This window comes from Onychostoma macrolepis, chromosome 09 (assembly GCF_012432095.1).
Source record: "Onychostoma macrolepis isolate SWU-2019 chromosome 09, ASM1243209v1, whole genome shotgun sequence".
Lineage (NCBI taxonomy): Eukaryota > Metazoa > Chordata > Actinopteri > Cypriniformes > Cyprinidae > Onychostoma > Onychostoma macrolepis.
Genome location: NC_081163.1, coordinates 9,322,529 through 9,328,480, shown reverse-complemented (window position 1 = coordinate 9,328,480; position 5,952 = coordinate 9,322,529).

The following is a 5,952-nucleotide window of genomic DNA, read 5'->3' as shown; positions in this document are numbered from 1 at the left end:
CTAATGAAATGCAGTATTTTTACAGTATTAAATTAATATATGAATATTAAATTATCAAATTATTAAAATATCAAAACAATATAAATGATTAAAATAAACAAATTATGTATTAAAAATAATTATTTAAAAAATTTTAACCATCATAAAAGTACAACAAATACTACAATATATAAATTTTACAACACAAAAATATTCTACTAAAATGTTTGTTGTTTTTTTACTGCAAAATAAAGACAGTAAAATTAGAAATGATACTTTGCATTAAATAACGTCTGTTTTCAGAATCATTATAATATTTTTGCATTTTGACTTTTTTTTAATGAAAGTTAACCCAAATTCACATTTAACATTTCCCTCAAAAAAATGTTCCCCCCCCCCCACAGGGATTGTCATTATATTCTTACTAATAAAATGCTATATTTTTACTGTAGTAAATTAAAATAAGAATATTAAATTATCAAATTATAAAAATATCAAAATAATATTAAATTAAAATAAACTAATCACATATTTGTAAAATATATTTTAAAAAACATTTAATTATAACGTACAACAAATATCAGAATAGAAAAATACTTTTCTTAACTTTACATTAATGAGTTACATTAATCATACATTAATGATAATGAAGTATTTTGCATTTTTGTAATGATAATTTAAGGGTGAATATGCTTAAGTGTCAAAATATCTTTAGTTTCATTGGGCAAAATACAATTTCTTCTTTTTGTTTTCATTTGATTTCGACATCTAGTACATCATGTCCTTGACAGGTTTCATGAGATTCACCACTAGTTTTATTAGTTTATTATGCTGCTTAAACAGTGTTTGTATATTTCACATGATCATGAGTGCTCAATGAGAACATTTAAAGCTAAAATACCACTTCAGTCCTCTTGAAGATCAAGTGGATCATTTTAGTCTGCGCTTACAGTGAGATATTTTAGCATAGCACACATTAAAACATTACATAAACAAAACCACACCTCCACTAGTCCTGTACAAGCCTCTGTGTTCCCACATTTGTTGAGTATGAGTTATATTTAGTGGTAGTATTACTATGGGGTATGAACTTGTTCATTAAGAAACATAATTAATGACAAGTTCGAATTTAATTGTTTAATTAGTGGAACAAGAGGGAATAAGGTAGATCTACGCCACATAATTGGAATATGGCCCAAGAGAAACACAGCTGGGAAATTAAGATTATTCAGTGATTGTTTTGGGAAAGGATTTTATTGCATCACTCATATAAGAAAACTCATAAGGATGGATCCAGTATTACAGGTGGCAAACACTTTCCATGAATAGGTTACACTACAACAACTTATATATATATATGTGTGTGTGTTCAGTGTTCTGAATGAAAGCGTCTTATTAAATATATATACACACATATATATATATATATATATATATATATATATATATATATATATATATATATATATATATATATATATATATATATATATATATATATATATATATATATGTATATATATTTAATAAGATGCTTTCTTTCAGCAATTTCAATTTCAAATGAACACTGTTCTTTTAAATTTTCTACTCACAGAATCCTGAAAAAAACTCTACCAAGATTTCCACAAAAATATTAAGCAGCATAACTGTTTTTAATATTGATAATAATATTTCTTGAGCACCAAATCAGCATATTATAAAGATTTCTGAAGGACATGTGACACTGAAGAGTGAAGTAATGGTTGCTGAAAATTCAGCTTTGCCATCACAAGAATAAATTAAATTTTAAAATATGTAAAAAAAATTGTAATTGTAAAAAAATAATAATATTTGGTCTATATTGCAGTTGTTGATCAATTAAATGCAGCCTTGTTCAGCATGAGATACTTTATAAAAATTACAGACTACAAAATCAACTTAAAGTCAGCTTAAACTGGTTTAGAATTTGCTTTGTAATTATTATTTTTTTTAATTTACTAGTAATTTTGGAGTGAAAATTGTCTCAAAATGTTAAATTAAATTTATAAGTTGAAACACTGAAACAATTTTTTTGTAAAATATACTTAAATAATCGTTGCTATATTTACAACTTCCAAAAATATTTTTTAGAATGTATTTAAACCAATACTAAATGGCAAAAATGCTCAATTTCATACAAAATAAATGGTAACTTTACAATAAGGTGTCATTTGTTAACATTAGTTAATGTATTAACTAACATGAACTAACAATGCATTTATTACACTAGTTCACAGTGCATTAACTAATGTTAACAAACACAACTTGTGATTTCAGTAATGCATTAGTAAATGCTCAAATTAACATTAAGATTAATAAATGCTGTAGAAGTATTGTTCATTCTTAGTTCATGTTTACTAAAGTTGTTAACTAATGTTAACTAAATGAACCTTATTGTAAAGTGTTACCTATAAAAATACAGTATTGTTCAATATAGGCTATATACCGTACCCTATTCGTGGAAAGTGTTAAACCAGTGCATCCTATAAAACACTACCGTACTGCAGAGTTTTCTGTTTGTATTACCCTTATTTTTCTCTCCCAAGCCCAAACAAACACGCTTTCCTAAAGTCTAGCAGCTTGAACTTGTTATCTAAGCAATTAGCTAGCCCACAGCAGCCTACTTTAATTTTCCTTAATCAGGCAATATGCAGTGATAAATTATCCGCCTCTGCCCTCTGTGGTACTGCCCGGCAGACACGCAGCCCAGCATGCAGAGGGCTAAAACAAAGGAAGGAATCTGCATACAGTCTGGCGCTTCAAAGCGACGTTCAAATCCACTTCTTTTGATCTTCAGCGCATCCGTAACCTCGACTCACGGCAATTTCGCTCGCAGCTTAGAAGGAAGATGTTGATCAACTGCACTCTGAGAAGCACTTAAACCAATAAGAACCTCTAAACAGACTCTGAGCCGCTTTTAGCCCACATTTGCTGAATCGCAACACATATGTGCAGAGACCTATTACAGCACAACGTTAGCAATGACCATCGTTCGGGTTTAACTAATGCAGAGCTTATAGATCCTCTTTAAAACAGGCACCCACTTGCCTGATTTCCTTTTTTTTTCTTTTTTTTTTCTCAATGATGAATACCAGTCATTAATTCAACGGGAACTTCACCAAGCACCTGCGATTTATCATAGGTATTTTTTTCCCATCCAACAGCATTCATTCCCTTTAACCTTTTGGACTCGGTTTCTAAGCACTGATGGATGAGCTACTTAATAACAGATCTGCAGATTTGGTAATGAGACGACAATGAATGCAATAGCGTGACCCGCAAAGAAGGTGCTAGAATATATCTATATATATATACACATTCGCTCACTGCCTTTACTTCATCTTCAGGGTCTCTCGTCTCTCTATTGGCTTGTCCAATAAGTCAACAAATCATTAGGTCTCAATTGAAATAATGAACTGTAAAAGTCCATAAATGACACATAGCCGAAGACAAATGAATATTAAATGCTCCCTAGAGTCTTATTCACACTGGACATTTATTACAGCTCCGATCATATAAAAACAGATGTTGTGTAGCAGCATCGTCTAACACAGAGACAGGGTGATACTGAAGGAAGAGAGCGTGCAGATGAGTACACAAGCTGTCACGAGCGAGACTGTGAAGCACTAAGCAGCAAACATGACCCACAGCTACATGCAAAGCTCAGGCTTATGCGAGCGGGCGATCTTTTTGTTTCCATGGCTTCTGTTTCTCTTTTTGTCCTAAGCCTGCCCATCCCAATGGGTGTGGGGCGCTTGGCTTTCTAAAATCACAGGCTAGAGGAGGATTTCTGAGCTAATCTGTCCTTTGCTATAGTTCTAGACTAATACATCTACTGTAGCACCAGAACATGAGCTTCAAAGCCCTGCGAGGAACTCATTCATTTAATTACTATACAATCTCAGTTTAATGATTTATGGCTGTAAAAAACTAAACAAAACAACAACAAAATCACATTAGTGGGAAAATCTCACCAAAAAAAATGTCCAATCACATTTCAACCTAAAAACTGCACAACGGAAATGATGCCAATTTTGAGATCAGTTAGTTGTTGCTGTTGGGTTTTTTTTTTTAATTGTGCCATTTTTTACATTGTGAATTGTGGCAATTCTCCGTAACCCATAGGAACCTTTTTTTTTTTTTTTTTGGCGTGTGCAATATATTTTTCAGAATATAAGTCAAATTTACATAATATAAATAATAATACAAAACACTGATAAATAAAACAAAAGGTTTAAAAACTTTATAAACACTCAACAGTAATTTCCATTACATTATTCTCAATGTTCATATATATATATATATATATATATATATATATATATATATATGAATGTGATTTAATACATGTATAATGAATAAATACTTAAAATATTTCCTTTTTACATTTTGGAAAGAAATTTGCTTAATTGACCAAATAAAGTTGTATAAAATGACAAAATTGCCACGAAATGACACAATATAACATCTAAATGGTGCTAAAAATAGGTTTAATGTTCTTTACGCAAAATCTTTCTCTTAATTTTGGGGTGAAATATGACCTGGACATGCTCTTTTCACAATTTTTTGTGAGATTTGCCCTAAAGTAATCTAGTCTCAGCCTGTATTGAAACAAAATGTATCCTGGAATTGTTGTATGGGATAAAACAGTGTTTGTTTGTTTTTGATATATTAACCCTAAATGTTCATTAAACTGGACAGCTGTTTATTGTTTTGGCAGCATATCGCACATCATTGGACATCATGAGAGATATTAGTGAAACTGTCATTTATTCATTATTTATTGACTGAAAGTCAGCTGTGGCACTTAAAACTCCCATCTGTCCCCATGTATGATTTTTTTTTCCCAACACTGTTCTCTTTTGACAATCACGTGGAATTCACAATGGCCAGGCCTGATGACGTGGAATACATCTCAATTGTACTTTTTCCACAGCGTCCTGATTCATAACAAGCTACAGTACGTCCACTGAACGAAGGACAGGCTTCATCCGTGAAGAACTTGTGTTTTGCATCATGCTTCTAAAAAGACCTGATTCTTTGTGCACATGGCATTCAATGTCTGTCAATGTCTCCGCCATTCACTGTCAGTTTTGTAAAAGTGAACCATTGCTCTTTTTTTGAGACACTGACTAACTGTAGCTGGAAGCTGTGAAGATTGTTCTTTTTCTAAACAAAACTGTTATATGAACTTGTGCCTGAAAACAAACAAACTGCATCTACAATGGAAGAGGAAAAAAAATACTGTTAAACAATCAGCTTTTCTTACTGACGGGCACTGAGGGTCCTTACACTTAAAGAGACGGTTCACCCAAAAAAAAAAAAAAAGACAATTCTGGCATCATTTACTCAGCCTCATGTTGTTGCACAGCCAAATGACTTGTTTCCATAGAACATAAATGGAGAAATGTTGAAGAATTGTTCTCATTCTCAAATCGTGAATTTCCATGCAATTACAATGAATGAGGAACTGGAGCTGTCAAGCTTCAAAAGGAACCCAAAATATGATAAAACTGTACCATGATTCATGTGCTACATTCCAAGTCTTTTGAAGCCATAAAATAACTAGTGAGAAACAGAACAAAATATTTACAAGAAGATGTCCAATTAATGAACAAATTATTATTTTATGTTGGATTTTTTTAACTGATTTTTAATTAGTTGGTCACATTAACAAAATATTTCTGAATGATTCATTCACAAATCAGACGGATATTTAGTTCAACTCACTGTCTCGATTCAGTTGCAGTAGGAAATCTCACGGGAAGAAAAGATCATAAGTGAATAAAAACAGAAGAAACAGAAGTCGTACAGGTTTGAAACAACATTAGGATGAGTAAATGATGACAGAATTTCCATTTTTCTGTGAACTATTCATTTAAAACAAATTTTACTCACTGATATGTATCATTTAATAGTGCTATTATTTAAAATGAGAATTATTATTATTATCAT